Source organism: Meriones unguiculatus, chromosome 5 (genome assembly GCF_030254825.1).
Source record: "Meriones unguiculatus strain TT.TT164.6M chromosome 5, Bangor_MerUng_6.1, whole genome shotgun sequence".
NCBI classification, from domain to species: domain Eukaryota; kingdom Metazoa; phylum Chordata; class Mammalia; order Rodentia; family Muridae; genus Meriones; species Meriones unguiculatus.
Window position 1 is genome coordinate 107,107,775 of NC_083353.1, and position 27,115 is coordinate 107,134,889.

At 39.5% G+C, this 27,115-nt stretch overlaps 1 protein-coding gene across 2 annotated transcripts in view; it reads right to left on the reverse strand.

Annotated features, from left to right (window-relative positions):
• Tmcc1 (transmembrane and coiled-coil domain family 1) overlaps nucleotides 1-27,115 on the reverse strand; it is a 169,501-nt gene that overhangs the window by 122,978 nt on the left and 19,408 nt on the right. The window lies entirely within an intron of this gene.

A 27,115-nucleotide genomic window follows, 5' to 3' on the forward strand; every position in this document is an offset into this window, starting at 1 on the left:
CAGGTCTAAATAAATTCTTCTTCCTTTAAAACATTTCTGTCAAACATCTGTTACAGCAATAGAGTGACTAGTACACACGGTAGAAAAAACCCTTAATTTCCAGCTTTCTCTTTCTCTTGATTCCTGTGGAAACCTTTCCGTGAAGTTCCCAGTAAACATCCTATTATGACCAGTGTTTCTTAGTCAGAGCTTTATTTACACTGCTGAAGTTCTTCCCTTTCAGAAAAAAATTAAAAACCAGTTTCTTCAAAGGAAAAGTCTATAGTTGTAAGCTCCTGGGTTAGACTGAGGAAACTGTATGGAAATGGTTAAAAAACAAAACTAGTAAAGACACACACGGTATATACTCATTTATAAGTGGATACTAGACCTATAGGATCTATAGGATCCTATGCATATGTTTATACTAAAATCTGTACATCTAAAGAAGCTAAACAAGGAGGAGGTCCCTGGGTAAGATGATCACTCCTCACTCTGAAAGACAAACGGGATGGACATTGGAAGAGTAGAAAACAGGAAACAGGACAGGAGCCTAGCACAGAGGGCCTCTGAAAGAGTCTACCCAGCAGGGTATGAAAACAGATGCTGAGACTCTTAACCAAACTTTGGGCAGAGTGCAGGGAATCTTAGGAAAGAACAGGGAGATAGTAGGACCTGGAGAGGACAGGAGCTCCACAAGGAGAGCAACAGAATCGAAGTATCTGGACACAGGTGTCTTTTCTGAGACTGATACCCAACCAAGGACTATTCATGGATATAACCTAGAACCCCTGCTCAGATGTAGCCCATGGCAGCTCAGTATCCAAGTGGGTTCCTTAGTAAGGGGAACAGGGACTATCTCTGATGTGAACTCAGAGGCTGGCTCTTTGGTCACCTCCCCCTGATGGGGGAGCAGCCTTGCCAGGCTAAAGAGGAGGACAATGTAGCCAGTCCTGATGAGACCTGATAAGCTAGGGTCAGTCGGGAAGGGGAGGAGGACGTCCCCTATCAGTGGACTTGGAGAGGGGAATGGGAGGAGATGAGGTAGGGAGGGTAGGATTAGGAGGGAATGAGGGAGGGGGCTACAGCTGAGATACAAAGTGAGTAAACTGTAATTAATATAAAAAAATAAAAATTTCATTTAAAAACAAACAAAAACAAAACAAGACCAGCATGATCCATTGCTCTTGTAGGTCCAGAGAAATAGGTATACCCACAATCTACTACCAAAAAGACAGAAAACTGAATCATGCTTGCTATGCAACTATTAAAACTAAATGTATACTGTATTATATGTACACAGACTATTTCATTCTTGAAGGAGGGACAGGTAACTAGTAATTCCATTAGCCCAGCCAGAGAACTTTACTGGCACATAAGGAAAACAATTTAAACATACAAACTGCCAAAATGGGAAAAAGCAAGATCACAGAACAGGTTTGACACATGAAAAGCAAAAGCAAACCCAAATATATCAGTAATTATGTTAAATATGAAAGTACCAAAAGACAGAAAACATTGATGAAGAAATTATTTTGGTACTTAACAAAACTTACACGTAAAACAGGACAACACAAAATAAAAAGTAAAAACTAAAGAAAAGCCACAAAAACAAATTAAGACAGTTCTACTATCTCACCGCAGTAGCCTAAGTAAAGTTTAAAACCCATTTGCTAGATAAACACTAGATTCATGAAAAACAAAGAGGGAGAAGGGTATTGTTTAGCCATGTGATGGTCACATGTTTAGGTACATGCACAAATCTGAAGCTTAGCCAGAACATCACAAAACTCTCTTGGCCTTCTACTACCAAAACCAATCTGAATACATATAACAATGGAACACAACTGAGAAAGCTGGAAAACAAAGGTATTCTGTGAACAGGCACAAAAAGAGAGTCAGGCAAGACATAAAGGGAACAAAGATTACTAAGAAAAAAATTGAAACCTTTGGTTACCATAGCAACGATGAATGTCAAATTCAGTAGCCCACAGCAATAATAAACATCACACACAGCCAAACTCTAAATAGAATAACACAAATCCTGACTCTAAACAACCAGTAGACGGGAACTTGTGGTCAAATATATCCATTTATTTACTTCAGTATTTATCATCTAAAATACACAGCCCTTTGAACAAAAATGTATCAAATATACTAAAGGTAGCAATAAAAACATACCCTGTAGAGACAACACAATCATCAGGGTCAGACCTATGGCATACATTTTGGTACAGCCAATGAATTTAAAGCAGTGTTAATTAATTCAATAAAGGGTCCATGGAAAAGATAGACATCATAAAGGACCAGATGAAATTTAACAAAGAAATGGAAATCAAAAAGAACTAAATGGAAGTGCTAGAATTGAAAATACAGTACCAAAGAACAATGCCTTTTCTTTCTTTTTCTTTTGTTTATTTTCAAGACAAGGTTTCTATGTGTAGCCCTGGTTGTTCTGGAACTCATTGAGATTAAAGGCATTTACCCCCACTACCTAGCTAAAGGGCAGTGCCTTAACAGGCACTTACACACATACTGAAACAGCACACTGCAAATCTTTAGTAAAAAGAAACCCAAGGTCAGCAGAAATTAACCCAAACTAAAATCTGAAGAGCAAGAAAGTGAATTATCTTACTTCAAAAGCATCCAAGAACTGTGGGAAATACCAAACCCCATTAACACATTTCTTCTTCCAGTGTTCTTTTTACTTGTCAGCAGATAGAAAGGTACTTTTTCTATTTGTTTATTTGGCTAGCTGCCATTGTTCTGCTATGTGTCATGCCTTGCCTTTTAAACTGCTCTCTTTGGCTTGGGCTTCCTATAAGTTCACCATGATGTTTATGCTTGTTTTGAGGGACTTATCATTTGGTGTTTTCACACTTTCTCATCTGTGGTTGGTACCGTGTAGTTTTTAACCTAATAAATCACCTTAGGGCTTTTTATAGGAGCACAGCAAGAGCTTGTTACAGGAAGATGAGCACCTTACCAATAGCTGTACCACTGAACCTGCATGAGCCACTGATTCTGTATAAATCCTTCTCCTTCCACGACAGTGTTGACAGGCCTGATCTTGTACCAGATAGTCACAACTGCTGTGAGTTAAAAGTATAGCAGCCATGGCACGGCATGCCCACAGTCAGCATTCTATACTGCCCCCTCCTTTTCTTTGGCTCTTAAATTTTTCTCACCCCTTCCACAGTGTTCTCTGAGCCATGGAGGTTGTAATACAGATATTCCATTTCTGAATGGGTATTCAACAGTCCTTTATTCTCTGTAGTTTAGCTAGTTGTGAGTCTCTTACCAGCCTCTACAAAAAGAAGCTTCTCTGACCAAAGCTGACAGCAGCATTAGTGTGTGGGCACAAACAGTTCTTTAGAAGGCAAATTGTCAGGCACATCATGTCATTTAGCAAAACCGTAGTAGCTTCTTTACTAGGGCTTAGAATCACCCCAGCCACGGGCTTTTGCAGTCTGTACCCTCACAACAGCCTTGCAATAATGAGTTCATCTTACTTTTATGGTCAATATTTTTTAATACAGGATCCACACCTGAGTAAGACTTTCACTGACAATTCTCCCTCAATGCACTGTCCAACACTATGAGGACTAGCCACCAGGGAGGATGATTCCCGCCCAGTTCCAGCTTGATTTATTTGTTCTGCAACCAAGGTATGTGACAAGTCAGGCTTGAAATTCATGACTGTCTGAGTGTACCAATATTTTAAGAAAAAAAAAATGAGAGAGAAATATTTGGACAAAATGGTGGAGATAATCTGTAAATATCTCCTTGACTGCAGATATTTCCACAACCACCTAAAGGTTACTTTCATTCCCATGAGTAGCTATGGCCCAAGATGAAGGGAAGACATTAGCTTCCCTCAGAGTCTATAATCTTCAAACACTTTATTTGAAATAAAGATAAATATCATCATTAAAGTATAAATCGTATTTATCTTTTCAGAACCAATAGCCAGGCAAGCTGGCTACTGTGTAGCAATTTTGAGATAGAACATTCCATCTTAGAGTGAAGCTCCTTAAGGCACAAGATGTGCTAAATGAAAAGTAAAGCAGTTTACCCTGTAGGGAAACTCATTAAAGCTCAGAAAGTAGCTCAGGTTTACGAACTGAAGGTCTATAAACAGTAGAGACTGTTGACGGCTGCCCTCACACAGGACAAGTTGCCCCGTGAGACCCCTTTGAACAGTCTGCAGGCTGTGCAGTGCACTCCAGGTTTCCAGTTCTTGTGAGCTGTTACCCATGCTGGTAAGTTTTGGCAATGCAGGAGTCTCTGAATCACTTCTCTTGGAAGTAACCCCTCACCCACACTCTTCCTGTAAATAATCCCAATATATTCTTTGATTCACCAAGATGGACTTCAGCAGTATCCTTACTTTGGTCTGGGGTGAGAAGATGTTTGTTCATGTCTCCCGGGAATAGTATCAAGTAACAGTAGTAAATATCTGTAATTTCAGCGCTCAAGAAGCAGAGGATTATAAATTCGAGGACTGCCCAGTCACATTTATACCAACAAAAAGGAGGTAAACACTCGGTGTGAAAATCGAGGCAGCACTCGTTAACCTCAATTTTCACAGTTACAGGTTAGAGGGTACTCTGGTAAGGACTGTAATGACATCAGAAATCATCCCACAAACAACAACAACAAAAATCACCAAAGAGCCTAAATGTGTATGAAGGGAGTAGTCCTGAAACACTGAAGAAAATAACCCCAAAATTCTGCCTGGTTTCTCATGCAGAAAATCAGCAAAGGACTTTTGAGAGAAGGAAGCACAGAAAATTAAAGGTCAGCATCTCTCAAGCATGTGTGCAGAAGGCAGCCAGAGTGGGGTTGGGAGCTCTTCTGTGCTTTCTTCTCTAAGAGTAAATTTCTAATAGGGTTGCTTCTGTGGAAATATTCACTTCTATGTTCTTTTTAGATTTTTTTTTTTTTACATCTATCTATCGATTGTGTGAGGGGATCAGACATACACCTACAACTTAAGTGTACAGATCAGAGAGCAACATGTGAGAGTCAGTTCTGTCCTTGTACCATTAGGTCCTGGGGACTGAACTAAATCTTCAAGATTGGAGCAAGTGTCTTTACCGGCTGACCCATCTCACTGGCCCTAAAATGAAATTCTTATTAACTTTAACTAGCAGAGGAATCAAATAGCAGGATAAATGACCAAAGCAATGAAAGGCAATCCATGTGAAAAACTGGAAATCAGGAGGAGGGTGATCTCTATGGTAAAGTGTTTGCTTACCATTACCCCAGTCTTGGGTTCAATTTCAGCAATGGAAAAAAAAAATCTGAAAATCCATAAAAGCCCCAAAATAGATGTACATATTTAATGGTATAATATATATTTGTTTTAAAGCTTGAAGGAATTTGTTCTTTACAAGTCCAGTTCAAGTTTCCTGCATCATCAAGTACTCATCGTTTGTCATCTGAAAAACGGGAGGTGGACCTAGTAGCCTAGGCCTGTACTCCCAAGCACTCAGAAGGCTAAGATAGGATGACTGAGAGTTTGAGGCCAGCCTGGCCTTGAGTAAAACTCTCAAAAGACAGGGAGAGAATACTTACAATAAGCACATTACAATTTAGTATGCCTTCAAGCATGTCAAATTTTGTTGAACCAGCTTGGTGTGGTGGCACATGCCTGTAATCCAAGCACTCTGTGAGTTCGAGGCCAGCCTGGTCTACAAAGTGAGTCCAGGACAGCCAAGGCTACACAGAGAAACCCTGTCTCAAAAAAACAACAAAACAAAACAAAACAAAATAAAACATTCTATTGAACCTCCAGAGCTAACAGTGATCCTCTAGATGAACATGACGGTATAACATTTAAACAGCTATGTTGTTCAGACCTTAAAGGACAGTTCGAGCTTATGTATCCTCATTGCTGAAGGTCATCTGGGATTATTTCAGTGGTGACACAGTATGCTTTGCAACACTGGAAATTTACTCCACAGTTGTACCCAAAGTCATACTTCCTGCGCTTGTGCTTTTTTAAGGGGTTCAGCAACATCTCTGCCTACTCTAGTCATTTCCTCTCACATCCTTCTCTTGAATTTGAACAATCTGAGAAGCTGAGAAGTGAATTTGAAGTGAGCCTTAGCCACATTCAGATCAACAAAGAGGCGGTAAACTCTCACTATGAAAACTGAGGCAGCAGTTTCTAACCTCAACCCTCACAATTACAGATTAGAGGGCATTATGGCAAGAAAGGTTATGATGTCAGAAGTCTCCCACAAAAATGTCCCCAAAGAATGTCTGTGAGGGCAGACCTCACTCTGTGAACTGTGGAGGTCAGTACCAAGAACACTCAGGCAAACAGGAATAATACTTTCAGGAGTAAATGTGACACATTTTAAATGTTTAAAATACAATTTTTCCCAACATGCATATAAAGAATTTTAGCCTCAGTGGGCTAATATGATGGCTCAGTGGTAAAGGCTCTTGCTAGTAATACTGACAAGCCAACTCTCCTAAACTCATATGATGGGAGGAGAAAACCAACCTCCATAGATAACAGATGACTTCCACATGAGCACCATGACACACACTCCCACTCTCCCAAGTAAGTGTAGTAAGTAAATATCAATGTAAAAATAATCAACATTTAAATCTTGTTAAAAAAGAAATTTTAGCCCCCAAATATATCATAAATAAAAGTTAGCCTTTTTATTACATTAGTTTGGTGTATAGCTACATTATCAAAAACAAAGACATGTTCTTACCAACAAAATAAAATAGCACATGCAAGAACCTGAAAAAAAAACAACAACATTGAAAAGAACAATGGCAATAAAGAAAATTAACCACTTACAGAAAATCTGATAGATTATACTTAAAAATGGGGGTTCAGGAAACGGTAGCTTGTTGCATTAGCATAAGGACCTGGATTTGGATTCCCAAGCACCCAGGTAAAAGCTGGGTGTATATGTATGCATCTGCCATCCTGGTGCTCCCACAGGGAGATGTCAGGCAGAGACGGGAAAATCCCTAGAAAAATCCCGGGACACCAGGTGTTCCCAGAAAAGCAGCAGAGACCCTGTCTCAAAGAAGGGTAGAAGACAAAGACTGATATGAAGTTGTCCTCTGAACTCCACATACAGCCTTGTAGTCTTTCCCTCCCCACCACCTTTCTCGTAACACATAACATACAACACACACACACACACACACACACACACACACACTCACTCCAAGCCCTCCTTCTGATTATCCTACCCAGCCTGTCTTTCATAGCTTTGAGGTATTAACTGATTTCACATGTACAGTTTGATGCATTAACATTAACACAACTATTACCATACTTAAGATGACAAACATTTCCATGATACCCAAGTTTCCTAAAGCCTTTCTTAGCTCCCTGTAAGCACTATCTGCTTAGTGACACAAAAGAGTAGTTTACATTTTCTAGATTTATACACAGTAAAATATACAATATATACTTTCCTTAAGTCTGTCTTCTTTCATTAAGCCTGATTATTTTAAGATCTGTTTATGCTGTGGAGACCGTCAATAGTTCTTTCCTTTTCATTGCCAAATAGTATTTCATTGCATTAATAGGACACAATTTCTTTTTTTGTAGACTTGTGGTTGATACTCACATTGCTTGATGTTCTTAGCTATCACAAATCTGGCAAGAGCATATGCACACAAGTTTTCATGTGGCCATATGCTTTGGTTTGTCTCAGAGAGACACTTAGAAATTGAATGGGTGACATATGCCATTTATGAATTTACATTTTTTTAAAGCTCTGCTGAATTGCTCAAAGTAGCTGTTCCTTTTTCCTTCCCACCAGCAATGGAGAATTCTAGAAAATTTACATCCTTGCCAACACATGACCTTTCAATGAAAGTTACTGGAGGGCGTGGGGAAGCAGTGTCTCATTACAATTTAACTTTCCACTTCCCTGGCTATGTCTGGTGATGAGCCTCTGACTGGCAGCCATTTGCATTCTCTGACCAGCTTTCTATTCAGTTTCTCATTCTCTTTTATGAGTTACCTGTTGTCTTATTCTTGAGTTGTACGAGTCATTTATACATGCTGGAAACACAATCTCTGCCAGATAAAATGATCTGCAAGTGTCTTCTCCCAGCATAGGCTTGGCTCTTCATCTTGCTAATTGTGTGCTCCAAAGATCAAAGATTTTTACTGTGACAAACCCCTTCAGTTACTGTTTCCTAATTTTCTTGCCTCTGTATCTTTTTCTTTCTTGCCTAGTTCTAAGATCACTAATTTTTTTCTCTGTATTTTTATGGGTTTACAGGCTTATCTCTTTCATCTAGGCCTATGCTTATTTGAAATGAATTTCTATGTATCTGTATTTATGAAGTCTTTCATGATGAGTCAAAGTTAAGAATGCTGGGTGTGCATAGCTCCCTAATTGGTCTATGACCAGTTGTTAAGAATGGCTCTTTGTGGAAAATCAGCTGTACCCCCTCTACTCATCCCTTCCTCTACTGCCACCCAGTGTCCAGTAAGCTCTCAACTTCCCTGGCCACCTTCTTCCTGCCAACAACCATCTAAACCCCAACCCTACAAAAATCCAACTTTCTACCTATTCCCTAACTAAATTCTTCGGCTGAAAATAATAAAGGAGGAAAAATAACCTCACAGATCTGTGCTGACCAGTGACAACTGAGGGTCATGCTTCTAGTATAGAATGAGCACTGCTGCTGTTCTCCAATCCTGCTTCATGTCTCCAGTCCATTCACTCACCTAACCCTTAGGATTATTTCACTCTTCCTTTTCTTCAAACTAACCGCCATTCTTCTGTCCTTGTTCCTCCATTCAACCCTGTGTCACTAACAGAACAACAGACCCTGGACCACCAAAGGGAGACAAAATTATTTCTTATCCCATAGCATTGCTGAAAACAATAACTGAGACAATGTACATACACAAGGAAAGCGCTTGACCCCCAGCCTGTCTCAAAGCAAGCCAACTTTCATAAGTGATGCTTCCGTCATCACTTTTACTAAACCATGAACCAGAATGTGAAGCAACATTAACAAGTTAACACTTAACAAGGACCTTTCTTAATGCACCTAATTATATAACATACTATATGCTCTTACATGTATTAATAAGAATACATATATATGTGGCTATACATGTATGCAAGTACACTGTGTGTGTATCCATTAGGAAAGGTTACATTTGACACAAGACTTTAACATTTAGATTAGATACTTGTTATCATAACTTCATTTATTGAAAGGTCTGCTTTTCTTAACAGTAGACACAAAATCTGTAATAGTCTAAATCATGATTAAAAAAAAAAAGTATAGAAGGCTACTGTGGATCCATCAGCTTATGTTCCTGTACCTACCCTGTTCAAAAAGAACTGTCCTAGGTGCCTAACTTTTCACAATTCAAATGATCAAATGAATGAGTGTCTTAAAACACGCATACTTCATTACTGTAGCTCGGCTGACAGGAATGAGAAGCACCCCACTGACTGTCAATACCACCCATTTAGGTGGTGGAGCTGAGCCTCTGTGCTTATGCGACTCTGGGCTTAAAAAGCAATCCAGTATGTATTTAGATCAGATCTAAAGCATACACTTAATTTGATATTTTACCTTCCTATCACAGAATCCCCTTTGTGAAATACCTTGCATTCAAAAATAATAATCTCTGCTCCAAAACTTAATCCCTGAACAGTAGTCACAGAAGGTTAAAGACCTTTTCAACATGAGGGTTTGGTTTTTTCCCTTCCCTAAGCAGTCTTGACAATTGTTTTTGAATTAATACTTATAATGCATTCACTCCCAGAATCACTACTCTGAAGCATCTAAATAAGACAGTGCTTACAAAACCAGAACCATCCACACATTGTTTTGACAGATCCAGGCCAGTCTGTTGCAAAGCTTCTGAACATGCGCACCCCACGGGCCTGTGCACATCTCCTTCAGCTCTCGCAAATGTTCCTTTTCCCTTGCTGGTCTAGTTCTAGATTTTGAAAAAACAAAACAAAACAGTCAATTGTGTGGCTCTACCTTCTAACAGAGTAAAAAGAAAAACTTATTTGTTAAAAAAGAAAAAGTTATTTCTTATATAAACCCTATTAAAATCTGCTTAGCGGAAATGCAAGCATCTAAACTATAAAAGACAGTATGACAAAAGCCCCAAGGATAGTGGGTCTTCCAAATTCATGGATTCCACCTCCGGAAATTCAGCCAAGCTTGGATCAAACATGTTTGAAGGGAATAGCATCTGTCCTGACTATGCATGGAATTTCCTTGTCCTTACTCAACAGCACAGCTCAGCTCTTCACACTGCCCTTCTGTTATGAACTGATATTGTGTGTAAGGCTGAGAGGACTTCAAGTATGCAGAATGACATTATAAAGGTTATATGCAATAGCATGGCCACTTTTTCAAAGAGATCCAACTATCTTTCTCCGGCATGTGGGACTCCCAGACAGGAGGTGAATTTTAATTTCTTGAATGATAAAAGTATTCACAAAGTACCTATACAGCTTGAATGGTACAGCATGCCTTTGATCTCAACTGAAAGTGTCCACATAGATTTACTTATCACAAACATACATTAAGATGTTTATGAAAAAAGAGCAAAAATAAATAAATTAACAAACAATAAAACAGAAAACAACAACAACAAAACAACAGAAATAATTACAGGTAAAGATGTGGAGAAACTGGAACCTATGGGCCAATGGCATGGCGTTAAGAATAAAGGTGCCTGTCACACGAGCCTGGCAACCTGAGTTTAATCCATAGAACCAATGCAAAAGTTGTAGGGGCAAAGAGTCATCCTCTGATCACCACATATACACCATGACACACATAATCAGAAACCCAGACACATACTCATGTGCACACACTCCCCTACACACACACAAACACATGCGTGTGTGTGCCGCACATACACACATTTTATACACACAGTAAAGAATAAACTGGAATACTTGTGAACTGCTGGTGGAAAATAAAATGAATGGTACAACCACAGTGGCGAAAACAGTACAGCAGATTCTTCGAAAATAAACTCAACAAAGAACAAAACCTCATGGAATTACCGTATGATCCAGCAATTCTACTTCCAAGAACAAACCCAAAATGGCCAGGTGTGATGGTGCATGAATACTGCTCCCAAATAATCAGACATGACCCTGACCACCTAAGTCAAAGTTCAACTAAGGGGTCACAAAACATTCAACATCCACTCACCCTATTACCAAAACCTTACTATCATAAGATCCTTTTAGCAAGGCTCTTTAGCTACAATAATGAAAACTATTTACACTAGGCCTTCCTCTTATTATTTCCTGTAAATGCAAGAAACTATCAAAACACTAAACACCATGAGTAAAATAAAACAGCAATTTGAATTGATATGACTACAGTTTTTGTAACAATGATTTTATTTTAATATCTCAATTGTCAAGTTCCCAAACAAAAACAAATTCTTGGCTTGCCTTGAAAATTGAACTTCTTACTCAATTTGTCCTCAGAAATACCACTAAAAATATGCCCCAAAACCAGCATCTAAAGAATCTCCAGACACTTGAGGTAGGGTGGGGGGGAGGGGTACTTTCAATAGAAAAAAGACGACAAATTCCGGACAATGTTTGGACGAACCCCCGACCCTTCCACTGTACAAAACAAAATAGACATCTTCACTATGAATCCTGGCAAGGTCAATTCTTAGCCTTGTTCACAAAATTCTTGGATAGCTTCCATGGGGGAAAAAAATTCACTGCAACTGTTCTAAATTCTGAGTAAAGATACAGTTTTTTTAAGAAAATCACCCATTTTGATGGCAAGCAAATAACTTGCAATGGTATTTCAACAATCTTAAGCCATAAAAACATTATTATAATTCATGAAAAAATAAACATGTAAGATTCCCATTATGAAAAGAAACTAATATCATAGGTTATTGACAATTTAAGAAAAGATAAATATTTCAAGAGAAATAAAAAGTTACAGAGAAAGAAACTGGTTCTTCAGATTTCAAAATGACTAATTAAGGGGCTAGAGCAATGGCTCAACTGTGACTGCTCTTCCATAGGTCCCAGAATCAATATGGTAGCTCACAACTGTCTGTAAGTCCAGTTCCAGGGAATCTGAGCATAGGAGATAGACACATATGCAGGCAAACACTGATAAAATAATAAAATGAACTTTAAGAAATGACCTGATGAGTCAGAATGAAAGCTTACTGAAAACTGTCCCACTCTTCAGCCATTAGTCTCTTCCAGAGCAAGTTATCTGCCCTTCATGTTCTCCTGAGTAGCTATGACCAGTATGAAAGAAAGCAACTGTCCATGCACAGAGCTCTTACTTTACTTACATAACTGTTTATATTTTTTAAAGTTTTATTTCATGTGTATAAATGTTTTGCCTGCGTGTATATATGTGTCCCATGCATGACTGATGCCTGTGGAAGTCAGAGTAGGCAATGGGTCCCCTAGAATTGGGAGTTGCATATGGCTGTCAGCTGCCATATGGGTGCTGGGAATTTAACCCAGGTCCTCTGCTAGAGCAGACAGTGCTCAACTGGACTATCTCTTCAGCCCACAGAATTGTTTCTAAATTTGTTACTCTCCACATCTACAAGCTATAAAAAGAATAAACAAACTGTAAGAGAATACTTGTGGTTTTAGGCTGCCAGTGGCAAGGTGAATGGCACTGCTGTTCCACACAAGTCTAGGAGTGTCTTATAAAATTAAACATGGCATCTTAGCAATTGTACTCTTGGTGTTACTTCCAGATAAATAGAAGCATAATTACATAAAAACATGAATCTTTGTATTATCAATACCCCAACCGGAAAGAACAGAGATGTCCTTCAATGGGTCAATATTTAAACAAACTCTGGTACATTTACAGCATGGCCATTCCTAAATAAGTGAAATAGAAGGGAAAATCACAAAAGATTCACACTATAAGATTCCATTTGCCCTGATATTCCAATGTGGGTGAAGGTGGTGCTATGTAAATGACCTCTAAACGGCTTTTAAGTCCTGGACCTGTCCCAGGTCTGTAGTTCACTTCCATTCTCAGTAGTGCCTTCCCTCCTCTTTCTTAAACTGTCTCTTTTCTATCACTATCCATGTGTTTCTGGCCCAGTTCTTTGTTCCCGAACTGGAAATCTTAGCAAGTGCTTTCTGGACTCAGGTTCAAAACTATACAACTATACAACTTTACACAGAACAAATCTTTCAATTTTATCAAAATGCAAAAGCCTATGCACATGCAAAATTGAGTACACGTACAAACTGGTGAGGAGTTAAGTCCCTAGCTAACATACTATACCAATGTCCAATTACTGACTTTGTTATTGTATGTAAAATGCTACCACTGTCAGAAGCTTGGTAAAGGGCTCAAGGAACTCCATGTACTAATTTTGAAACTTCCTATGAAATCTACAATAATTTCAAACTTAAAAGTTCTTACAATATTGGTGGAAAGCACTCAGGTCATTCAAGATACTCAAACTGTAACTCTAAGCAGCCCTTTCTTGGGTTCTGAGAGTCATTCTCAAGAATTCCCAAACCAAAGCAAATAGTGGGAACTCTTGAATTTGCAGTCTGGTGTTGTCTCCTAAGCTTGTGGCTGGTATCTGAGATAAAGATGGTGCAACCCTGTTCTGGATAATTTTATGTCAACTTGGCACATGCTATAGATACCAGAGATGAGGAAATCTCAATTGAGAACATGCATCTATAAAATTGGGCTGTGCACAGCCTGTAAGGCAATTTCTTAATTAGTGATTGACGTGGGATATCCTGGCCCATTTTGGGTGAGGTCACCCCTGGGCCGCTGGTTCTGGGTTCTATAAGAATGCACACTGAGCCAGGTAGTGTTGGTGCATGCCTTTAATCCCAGCACTTGAAAAACAGAGGCAGGTGGGTCTTTGAGTTTGAGGTTAGCCTGGTCTACTAGTGAGTTTTAGGACAGCCAAGGCTACACAGAGAAACCCTGTTTCAAATGAAGAGGAGGAGGGTGAGGAAGAAGAAAGAAGAAAGGAGGAGGAAGGAGAAAGGAGGAGGAGGAGGAGGAGGAGGAGAGAGAGAGATAGAGGAGGAAGAAGAAGAGGAGGAGGAGGAAGAGGAGGAGGAGCAAACAACGAGGAACAAGCCAACAAGCAATGCTCCTCCATGGCCTCTGCATCAGCTTCTGCCTCCAGGTTCCTGCTCTGTTTGAGTTCCTGTCCTCCAATGATGAACAAGGGTGTGGAAATAAAAGCCAAATAAACCCTTTACTCCCCAATTTACTCTTGATTATGTTTTTTCATTATAGCAATAGTAACCCCAACTAAGACAGCCTCTAACCCATAAAAAACTACACTAACTCCTAATAGCATCTGAATTGCTCTATATTAACTTTAAGATTTCACTATTAAAACATGCTATTTAAAAAATGAAAGACAATGTGTGGGCAAGGTGACCCATACCTTTAATGCCAGCACCTGGGGGCTGAGCTAGGAAGACAGAAAGCTTGAATATAGACAGGGCCACACAGTGAGATTCTGTCTCAAAACAAAATAAATTTAGGAAGTGTTTGCAAGCAGAAATGAAGATATTTTACAGAGACACTTGTGCCCTTCCCTTTGGTTAACAGACTACCGGTGGTGATGGAGGTCCTCAAGAAATGGGGTGTTTCTCTGGGAAACTCATGCAAGAAGGAAAAGGCTAAAGCCAGCGCCAACAAAAGGATAGATTTATCTCCTAGAAGAGACTTCACAGTTCTAAAAGCTTGTCAGACCATCTTGCAGAAGACTGGAGCCCAGAGAATGATGAATGAATGATGGCCAGGACCACACCTCTTGTCCTCTGTTTAAATCTAAACTTCATGTCAGGGCCCCAGAAGATGGCCTAGGGTTGTGGTAGGGGAGGGGAATATACACAAAATCTCATCATTTGTTCCTCTTCACAATGTAGCCACAAATAAATCTCCTTTTTCTGCTTTTCACTATTACTTGTTTCTTGAATTGGCCTATTGAGTATGGGTGGCCAAGCATGGCTTGTTCAGGATGCCAGGGCTCAGGCTGACCTTAACAACACTGGAAATGAAGCAGGCTAGAAAAGAGGTAAATCAGAGGGACATGAGAAGGGAGAAGAGCCCCTCACTTAGAAGTCTAGCTAAAGCCTCTTACCAGGAAAGCAAAGCTTTCAGCTCAGAAAACACTGGCTAGTGGCTACCACAAGGCCTACTCTCTTCCAGCTTTAAAGCTGTATTTTCTGGGAATTCACAGAAGCCCCACATACAAGGAAAAGGACATGGACTAAAGCCTGTGTACAGCTCTAGTGGCTTCTGGCTCTATCTCATCAGGTTCTAAGCTTCTCCAGGGCCAACCTTTACTCTCACTTACCAAAAGAGAGAACAGGGGGCTGCAGAGATGGCTAGGCAGTTAAAGAGTACTGGCTGTTCTTTCAGAGGACCCTGGCTCAACTCCCAGCACCGAGATGGCTGCTTATACACCCACTAGTTTTAACTCCTATACCAGGATCTGAAGCCCTCTTTTGGCTTTCACGGGCGTTGCACAAACATGGTACACCAACATAAATGCAGGCTGAAACAAAAACAAAAACACAACAAAACAAAAACCTCTTACACATAAAACAAAAATAAATATCTGGCTAACGCTGAGACAATTAATTGTGATTCTTCCTTGAGGAGCCCAGCAATACGAAGGTGTCTCTTACTTCATATGATGCTCCTTTAGGAACCCATACCTCTACTTAAATGTCTTATTTTCTTTATCTTTCTCTCTCTCTCTCTCTCTCTCTCTCTCTCTCTCTCTCTCTCTCTCTCTCTCTCTCTCTCAGAAGCCCACCCTCGTGCTCATGGATATCTTACTGCTTCTGAGTATCTCTTTTTTTTTTTCTCTTAGCCCTTGCGTCTATGCCTACATTAAAATGTCCAACTCTGCTTTAAGTGGGCTAGGCCTGAAATCCTTTTCTGCACTGAAGTTATGAATCCCAGTTTGACATAAGTGAAGATTCCTAAAGGATATGGGAACTGGAGCTACTAAAGATGACAGCATAAAGCTGTGCCTCTGCCCTCTCACTGCTAACAAGTAATAGTGCAATTCAGGTTTTCTAGGCCCCAAATCTAAAACTATGAATCATCAAACAATACAGTGAATTTCAAGTATGATTTCACTCATAGATGAGGAACAGAAAAACAAGAGTTGAGAGAAACTGTTTCCCAAAATAAACCCATGTTATACAACACCATGAATTTATCTACCAAAGACTACAAAGCATTTGGCCTTTCCTGGCCAGGCTTTAGTGAGATAGTATCTCAGCTAGCTGCTGCTCTAAATCAGCAAAGCATGCAGACGTGGTGCTGCGAAAAGAAGAGCACAAAGAGATCATAAGATCTGTGCCAACACCGCTCTTAGCTAAAAGACCATCTAGCTATCAGTATGAATGGGTTTTGTGGGGGCCAAGGCTTACCCCCCAAATGGATATTAGTTAAAATAGTCAAAAAAGCTCTACTGTAATTTATTTTAGATTTCATAAACTGAGAGGAAAACCTTTTCCCTGTTAATTTATTTATTTAATCACTTTACAACCTGACTGCAGCCCCTCCCTCCTCTCCTCCCATTTTCACCCTCATATCCCCCTCCTTCTATTTCCCGTAAACACATCTAGAGGAAAACCTTTAATGGCTTTTTAAAAGATGTATCCCCCCACCCCCACCCCGTGTGTGTGTGTGTGTGTGTGTGTGTGTGTGTGTGTGTGTTTGTTTGTATGGTTATGTGCACATGGGTGCAGTGCCAATACAGGCCAGAAGAGAGCACTGCACTCCTGGAGATGGAGTTACAGATCATTTCGAGTCACCCAGTGGGTGCTAGGAACTGAACTTGGGTCCACTAGAAGAGCAGTACATACTTTGAACTGCTGAGACATCTCTCCAGTCCCCTTCACTGTGTTTTGTTTTTGTTTTCTTAGAGAAATGTTACCATATCAAAGGTATGCAATTTCAGAATATTAAAATGCAAATCTGTATGCCTCTGACAACTGAGAAACAGAAACATATGAAGCACTAGTAGAATACCTAACCAACACTCAGTAATTATTCTAATTTTTGTCTTAGTGTTTAACCAAAGCACTATTTCTAAAATTTATCCCCAGATCTACCCTGTATTCTTGAGGCAATCAAAGGTAAAATTTATAATAACTTTTTTTCTGATGTTAATGTATCCCAGGAAGCCTAGGCTTAACCCATAAGAAAAAGTTTCAAGACTGTGGTATTAACCGCTAGGAATAATCTGTCACCTTTTCTCACAGCACCTTTTCTCCTAGTTACTGTGAGGACTAGACAGAAAATATCCAGACTAGGACCTGGCTGCAATCAGAATTGCGTCTATGCACCCCACCTCCTTCTCTTGTGGCAACAGCTGCTTCTCATCACCCTGGTCCAACACCCTCAACTTCTCTGTAGGAGGTTCTTGCCAATCTCACCATTCTCTGCTCAACCTGGTAACAAAAAAGAAAGAAAGAAAAAGAGAAAGAAAAAAGGAACCACCAAGTGGTTAAAAATAATCTGTAGGAAGCAGGAAAAAAATAAAAAATAAAAAACCACTATAATAGTGGGGGGAGGGAGAGGAAAAAAGAATCAATAAATGAAAAAAAAAGCTAGTAAGAAACCGTTGTTCACGGGAAGCCTTCTGGCACAGCTCAGTCACACATCATTATGTATGCAACTTCCCAGGGCCTCACAATGCTGTGAGGGGTTTCACATACTCCACAAGCAAATGAGGCCTAGGTGACATGCTGAAGGTCACAAAAGCCAGCTAGGGGAAAGCAGGAGCTTTGATCTCCACTACTACTGTAGCAGACTCTCTAAACAAGGGAGTTTAATGTGGCTAACTAAGTTCCTGAACACTGTCCCCTGAGAAAATTAGTGAACAGTGTTTCCATATTGAAATGATGAGATCAACCACAGATTATAGACTATAGGACCATAGGGCCATGTGTATCATCTCTTATTTAACATTTATTTTTTTTTCTTATAATATAAACCAAACAAAATTCTTACAATGGCCTCACATTTTAACATCTACAAAGCATATAGGAAAATCAAGAAGCTGAGAAAACTTAAAATAATTAAAACATACAAACCCTTTCTAATTCACAGACATAAATCAAACTTAAGATTTTTTCCCCAATATTTTAAAGAACCATTTCCTTTAAGTAACCTAACATTGGGGACTGAGGAGATGGTTGTCAATAAAGTGCTTGTCATATAAACATGAGGACCTGATCTCAGATTGTCAGCACCCATCTAAAAAGCATGTACATGTAATCCCAACACTGGAGTAGGGATGCGGGCAGAGACAACAGGATCCCTTGGGCTTGCTGCCCAGCCAGTCTAGCTGAAGCTGTGAACTCTGTCCAGTGAAAGACTATCTCAGAAAATAATGTGGATTTATTGAGAAAGACATGCAACACTGACTTCCAGACTCTACATGCATCTACACACACACGCACATACATACACATAACCTATTATCATATAATCTTACACGTAATTAAAATCTAATGAAGTGATAATAGATATTCAAAATTTTCATAATTTCTTTTCAAATTCTCAAAGCAATAACAGAGGACATGATAAACTGACAAAAATATCTGAAGGAAATAAACAAATCTAGCAAGAATATGAAAGGACAAAAATATCTTATAGTGCAATTAAAAAATCCTTAAAAAAAAAGGTTTTGTGCACTTGTGTGTATGTGTTGAGGGGAGGGTTTTTACCATCCATAATGTAGGTCCAGGGATGGAACTCTAGTTGTCTGGTTAGTGGCAAATACTGAGCCTTTAAGATTCTGGTTTCTCCATAGCGTGATTGTCCTCATTTTACTACAAACACTGAAATATTTCATAATCCATTATAATAAATGCATGTAAGCTTTAGATGAAAAGACGTCACAAAAATCTTATGTTCTTGTCACTATAGCAACACTTAAAAATGAAAAGATATACTATCTTCTGACTTTTGTGCTCCACTGTGTTTCTTCCCTTCCCTACTCAAAAATAAGCTCAGGCCTCTGAACAGTAATTCTCGCCCTTAAGTCTTGACATGGTGAGCAAACACGTATTTAACAAACTTCCCATTAAATATGAGCACACAATTATTCACATTCTAAGATTATGAAGATATGTATTAATTTATTTCTTCCAAGGCACAATTGGATGAATACCTTTTTATCTAGTAATCACCAATGACAACTGGAAAAAAAAAAAAACACTAAAGAGGACCTAAGGATAGGACTTCAGGACATAAAAGAAGGAACAATTACTAACAGCTGATTCAATATTCAAAGCGGCTATTAGTTTTTAAGATTCTTTTGTGATTCTGAGGAACTAACTACTCTTCATTAAGAAACAACCATTGTGGGCCAATGAGACTGAGATTGCTCAGCAGAAAAAGGCACTTGCCACCAAGTTTGCCTACTCAAGTTTGAACTCCTAACCTCTACATGTGTGCCAGAACATGTGTGTGGGTGTGCACACATGCATTCATGTGCACTAGCGTGCATGCACATGCACGTACACACAGACAGACAGACAGATAGATAGATAGATGGATAGACAGATGATAGACAGACAGATAGATAGATAGACAGACAGACAGACAGACAGATAGACAGACAGATAGATAGATAAAAACTGGGGAGCTGGAGAGAATTCAGCAGTTAAAAGCATCTTCTGTTCTTGCAAAGACCCACTTGTTGCTAGCACCTTAAGTTGCTATCCCAATAATCTTTATTTTTTCCTTTATTTTAAAATTATATTTGTTATTTGTGTGTATATGTAAGTCAGAACTACTTTAGGATTTAGTTCTCTCCTTTTATCTTATGGGTCCCGGGAATCAAACTTGGACCATTAGGACTGGCAGAAAGCACCTTCTCCTTAGTCTCTTATTTTATCTCTTTTCTCTGTTTAACTTTTGCATTTACCATAAAAGAGCTTTAAGGCTCAGTTTGTCCATGTAGCACAAAGGTTTAGAAATAGAGCAGGGTTAAGAGACTTTTCTTGATTCTGTGATATAAGAACAAGGGCTTCAATTTTCCATGCTTAATTCTTTTTACTGGATGATAAAATCTGACTCTGACATCATGTGCTTTGGGAGTGATAAGGTAATTCTTTGGTATGCTTTAAAAAAATTATTTAAAATTGAGATATAATTTCCAGTAAGTGCAGAAATATTAAAATATATTGATAACTTAATGAGCTTTATATGAACACACAGCAATATAAGTATGTTGTGTGATCACCAATTAGGCTTGGACAAAGAACATTTCATCCCCCAGAGAGTCCTCTGATGCTCTTTTATGAACACTTTGAGTATTGCTGTATTATTCTTATTAAGCTAGTGAAAACCTTTACATCTTGTTTTCTCAAGAATCAAATTTTGAACACTATGATAATAAAGTCTTGTCTGTAGCAAGTAAGGAAGATTTTTTGGAAATCTATATGACATGGTTATATCAAAGTGCTTTCCTACTAGTTAAGAATAGATGTATGTACAAGGTTGACAGGGCTGCTTCCCAGCATCAGTGTTTTTAAGTGTATATGTATGTGTACTTGTATATGTATGAATGTTCGTGTGTGTGCACAAAGGAGAACAAAGGATGACCTCAGATATCATTCCTTAGGCATCACCCACTTTGTCTCTGCCTCCCCAGCATGAGATTACAAGTAAAGGTCACTTTATCTGGCCTTCTTCATGTGGGCTCTAACAATTAAACTGAGGTCCTCTTGCTTGCACAACAAGCACACACACAATTACTGGCTATATTCCACCTACACTGTCCCCTAAGGAACTGACACTACCTCACCTAGAGTAAGAAGTAATATGCCATATTATCCAATCCATAGAGGAAACACTGAAATGCCTGCATCAGTCAGGCATCAAATCAGGCCCAAGGAATACAGAGAGCTACTTGGGTGCAAAGGCACTTGGGTCTGCTCAGGGAGAAAAAAAAAACAAAATAAAACAAAAGAAAAATACACAAGATGGCCAAAGGCCATGGGACACTTAGGGGGCAGTGGAAGGCCAACGGAGCAGCACCTATTTAAGAGGTCAAGGAAGTGAGAGCATTCCCACTCTCCCAAGTAACATTTGTTCCAGAAAGCTTAGGCTTCTCCTTAGCTTTGAAACATGTCATTCTGAACACTGGTCTCTAATGTAAAATTCCCAAAACCTACATCTGAATCAAAAAGACAAATCAAAAGGCAGCAATACTTTATAATCTTATTTGTAAAACTGTATTGTGTTCATGCATTTATATGTAAATATATCTTTTTTGGTTTGGTTTGGTTTTTTTGAGACAGGGTTTCTCTCTGTAGCCCTGGATGTCCTGGAATCACTCTGTAGACCAGGCCGGCCTCGAACTCACAGAGATCTGCCTGCCTCTACCTCCCCAAGTACTGGGATTACAGGCATGCTCCACGGCGCCCGGCATGTAAATACATTTTCAAAGACACATGTGAAAAGGAATATTTCTAAAAACTTTACTAGTAATTATCTATAGAATAAAGCCTGAGATCAGTTCAGCCTTTTCACACTTCCCTGCATTTATCTTTGGGCACTCTTGCAATTTGTTTTATTCCACTGTCAACAAAGTTAGACAAGGCAAACAGCACTTACACAAAAGAGAAATAATTTATATTTATGCATTTTGACAACAGAGGATTACTTGTAGGAACACATATATAAGTTATGCATATTTGTAGACACTGTGAACATGAGTACAGTGCCTGCAGAGTACAGAAGGGGAGTGATCACCTGGAGATACAGTCAGTCATGAGCAAATTGATGAGGGTGCTGGGAACCGAACTTAGGTAAAAGAGAAAGCCGTCTAAACTACTGAGCCTTCTCGACAGCTCACAGTTCACAGATTACTCATGACTTGGGAGAAGCTAATACAGCAGACAGTACTTGAAATCTTTTACCTATGCTTCTAAAAATGGCCAACTCTAGGCCAGTTTTTGAAGCTGAGAAAAGCAAATGGAGAAATCTTAGATGGACTGTATTTGTCAAATAGATGTTAGTACCTCATTCTGTGGGAGATGGAAAACTGTGAGAGGGAGTCTGCTAAGGACCAGTCTGAAGTGGAAGTTTCTGGACTCGGTTTGGTCATGTGATGTTTTGTTGCAAGCTGGGCACATCATGTTTTGCCCAGGTTGGCTTGTGAAAGGGCACATGATGTTTTGCTCTCTCATGTGGGTGTGACTTTGACCAGCTGAGAACATCTGTGGTGGAGAGGACATATACAGAAGCCTAGGCAGAGTGAGACATCACTTTTTTGATCAACACTGCTGCACTGAACTTGGTGCTTCAACACTTGGCTTTGCAGAGAGAAATGTTCCAGAGAGCTTCTCCAGGCAATCCAACTGAGTCTTTCGGCTTTCGCTGCTTTGTGTTTGCCTTTGGATTGGACTGCTAGAATCCTGATGACTGAGTCTGGTAATCCCCTAACAATCCACTGACCCTCATCAGCAGGAAGTAGGTCTAGAGCCCTTTTCCCTGCTAATCTGTTACCTAAGGTTGTGGTGGGGGTAGGAGGTTAGGAGGGAGGTAAAGGTGCTTAAGAACCCTAAAATAGGTTTGGTGAAAAATCTAAGCCTATATGCTTAGATTTGTCTTTTCAGACAAGGTCTCTGTATGTAGCCCAGGCTTAACTCTAACTCTAGCTTTTAGTCTTAGTCTCCCTAACTGGGATTGTTGGTGTGTACACAGCATTGTTTCTTAGAGTTATCTCTTTCATTTTTAATACCTTGAGAAAAAAGGAGGCAAAGGCAAAGAAAGAGATATGTTACGAAGTTAATGACTGGGAAAATATCTAGAGAAATGAATATCTAATTTTTAATCACCAGTATTTCAGGAATATAAAAATACAGAAAGTTTTCAACTCTGTTATTTCTTTTCTTCTAAGTATGCATTATACCTACCCACATAAACTGAGGATGTTTATAATTGTCCAATGGGGATGGGAAAAATGATGAGAGCTCCATGGAAGAAGGGACTCCTGTCCTATTCACTTCCACATACTTACCTTATGCAATCAGTATCTGCTACAGAACAGAGTTCACTACATGTAGCCAAATAAATGAAAGAATGAATGACTGAGCAAATGAACATTCATTCTAAAGGCTCAATGGGGAAATGTTTCAGAAGATAAATCAGGAAATAACTCTAAATTTTGTGGACTTACTGAGGCCTTAATCAGTAGAAGTAAAGCTTTAAATAGTATAGGTATGTGGTGGGGAGGAGATCAATCAGTATAAAATGCCCGAAGACACTAAGTTTTGGACTCATCAGAGCACCAAGTGGAGGGCCCAGAAAGCACTAAGAAATACAGTTAAGGTACAGATTCAGGAGTGTCATCCCAAGAAAGCCTCCATCACAGAGCTGAGCTGCCATATGCAGGGTCTGATACAGCTCACTGTACTTAACCAGAAGCAGAAGAGGGAATGAAATGCAGGCCACAGTGAAACATGTGCACTATTCTGAACACCCTAATCAGACCTTGACCCCACTTGTTCCTAAACCCTAACCCTATCCCTAAGCATTACCAAGCATTATTCTTGCTTGGGAATCTTTATTTCTTGTCTGCCTCCCTGTGGTACACAAAGCCCATAGTTAGGCTTGACATTTTCACTATTTGCTACAGAGTATGTAGCTCACAGAAGCAGGAAAGACCACAAATTCAATACATTTGCCATTATTTATCAGAAAGACACAAAATGTACTCTATATTCACTATAAACTATTAATCACAAAATAGCTTATTACATGCTAATGATATTTTTAAACTACAACTTGAAACCTGAAGTGCTTTTGAACTGAAAATTAGCTAAAGACAATCCCTTACCCCCGTCTTTCTAGACTATAGATCCTATCTCAGACTCGCAGGTAGCTGGGACTACAGGCATGAACCACTGCAGCTGGCCTGAGAGTGCAACCTTTGTCAATAAACAATATTTTTATATTTATTTTCACAATTTATCAGTTTGTTTTTTGATATCTTACAAAACTTTTTAAAATAACTTCCAACAGTCCCTACCTCTGCGTATCTCTTTCCTCCTTCAAACTAACTCCACCTCTGAATGAAGATACAAGAACAAAAACTTGTTTGCTCTGTTTCAATTTAACTCCCAAGTTCCACACTTAAATTAACCTTACTCAAAATTAAGCTTTGTCTCCAAAAGATCAGCCAATGAGGTCTGGCTAAAAGCGTAGAACTCACTTGTAAGACTACTGTCTTAACTGGATGTCTACATGTAGAAAAATGAAAATAGACCCATATTTATCACCCTGCACAAAACTAAAGTCCAAGTGGATCAAAGATCTTAACATAAAACCAGACACACTCAATCAGTTAGAAGAAAAAGTGGGGAAGAGCCTAGAACTCACTGGCACAGGAAACAACTTCCTGAACAGAACATCAACAGCACAGGCTCTAAGAGCAACAATCAATAAATAGGACCTCATGAAACTGAAAACCTTGTGTAAAGCAAAGGACACTGTCATCAGAACAAAATGACAGCCTACAGACTGGGAAAGGTTCTTCACCAACCCTGTATCTGACAGAGGGCTAATATCCAGAATATATTAAGAACCAAAGAAGTTAAAAAGCAACAAATCAAGTAATCCAATTCAAAAATGGAGTACAGAGCTAAACAGGGAATTCTCTGTAGAGGAATATAGAATAGCAGAGAAACACTTAAAGAGATGTTCAACGTCTTTAATCATCAGGGAAATGCAAAACAAAATGACCCTGAGATTTCACCTTACTCCCATCAGAATGGCTAAGATCAAAAACTCAAGTGACAATACATGCTGGAGAGGATGTGGAGAAAGGGGAACCCTATTCCATCACTGCTGGGAATGTAAACTTATACAACCACCTTGGAAATCAATCTAGCGCTTTCTTGGACAATTAGGAACAGCACTTCCTCAAGATCCAGCTGTATCACTCCTAGGCATATATCTCAAATATGCTCAAGTACACAAGGACATTTGCTCAACCATGTTCATAGCAGCTTTATTAGTAACAGCCAGAACATGAAAACAACCCAGATGCCCCTCAACTGAGGAATGGAACCAGAAATTGTGGTACATTTACACAATGGAATACTACTCAGCAATTAAAAACAAGGAAATCATGAAATTTGCTGACAAATGGTGGGATCTAGAAAAGATCACCCTGAGTGAAGTATCCCAGAAGCAGAAAGACACACGTGGTATATACTCACTTATAAGTGGATATTAGACATATAATATACGATAAACATACTAAAATCTGTACACCTCAAGAAGCTGATCAAGAAGAAGGACCCTGGGTAGGAGTATCAATCCTCACTCAGAAAGACAAACAGGACGGACATTGGAGGAAGGAGAGAACAGGAAGCAGGATGGGAGCCTACCGCAGAGAGCCTCTGAAAGATTCTACCCAGCAGTGTATCAAAGCAGATGCTGAGACTCTTAACCAAACTTTGGGCAGAGTGCAGGGAATCTTAGGAAAGAACAGGGGGATAGTGGGACCTGGAGAGGACAGGAGCTCTACAAGGAGAGCAACAGAATCAAAGTATCTGGACACAGGGGTCTTTTCTGAGACTGATACCCAACCAAGGACTATTCATGGATATAACCTCCTAGAACCCCTGCTCAGATATAGCCCATGGCAGCTCAGTATCCAAGTGGGTCCCTTAGTAAGGGGAACAGGGACTGTCTCTGATATGAACTCAGTGGCTGGCTCTTTGGTCACCTCCCCCTAATGGGGGAGCAGCCTTGCCAGGCTAAAGAGGAGGACAATACAACCAGTCCTGATGAGACCTGATAAGCTAGAGTCAGTGGACTTGGAGAAGGGTATGGAAGGAGATGAAGGAGGGAGGGTGGGATGGGGAGGGAATGAGGGAGGGACTACAGCTGGGATACAAAATGAATAAAATGTAATTAATATATAAAAAATAAAAGTTTAATTAAAAAAAAAGACTACTGTCTTCACGTACTGTCGTTTCTCAAACAGTCCTGCATCAAACACTCCTGTAAAGCAGTCCAACACCAACCTGTTCCTAGTTCCCCTAGTGCAAACCAAGGCCTTAGGCACTATTTTCCCTGTGCTCCTCCTTTTCTACCACTAGAATAAGAGTTTTTGCTGTTGTTTTGGCTTTAGCAGTTCTGGAATCAAACCTAGGGCTTCGAGCACAGTAGGCAAGTGCTCTAACAGCGAGCTAAACATCTCAGTCTTGGAGTGAAGCTTCCAGTAAAGACATGCCATTTTCAAATCCAAATTCTGTAACAATATTGAGCACTGAGCTGACATTCACTAAGCACTTACTAGCTCAATGCAAGGTCTAAATCTAGCCACGGTTAGCCTTGCTAATCCTCCCTCACCTCTATACTACTACTGGAGCTCACAAATAATACCTCAAATACGCTGCTTTAGACTTCAATCTGAGAGAATGTGGGGAACAGCAAAGTCAGAGAAGATCCCTCCCTGAAGTTCCCTTATTTTCTTAAGGACAAGATCTGCCAAAGGAAGCAAAACTGTCTTCAAGCCTTGCTGAAATGCCACTACCCAAACCAGCCTAAACTTGTGTCTCAGAAAGATAGAAAATAAAACATCACACTTAATCTAGAGACTTTGTTCCAGCTGCTGTTTGTTTTCTAGGGCCACTCTCCATCCCTAGAAAGCATTTACGTCCCTCCTCAAGTTGCCCACTGCCTTCTGTATGAAGACATTTAAACCTTCACTGATTAATCCTCTTTAAGTTTCATGTTTTATGTGGCTTCTGGGCACTTGCAGACCTCTTCTTCTGTAAGTCTGCCTACTGTCCATTTGCTTAGCCCAAATAACCCCATCTTCAGAAGAGTCGAAATTCCCTTTTCCTGCCCCATACCAGAAGTAAGCATTTTGTTTTTTATTCACTAGCAGATATTAGATCTAAAAGGACACTAATATTTGAGGCAATAATCAGTGATGTCAGTTTTAAATTTAGATGTATTTTAGTTCAGGGAAGAAAAAAATCTTCTCCTTATCTATTTTAAATTATTTCTAATTCTTAAATGGTCACATCTGCCATCTCATTTAGACTACAACAAAGAACCTAACTATCAAGATAACAGA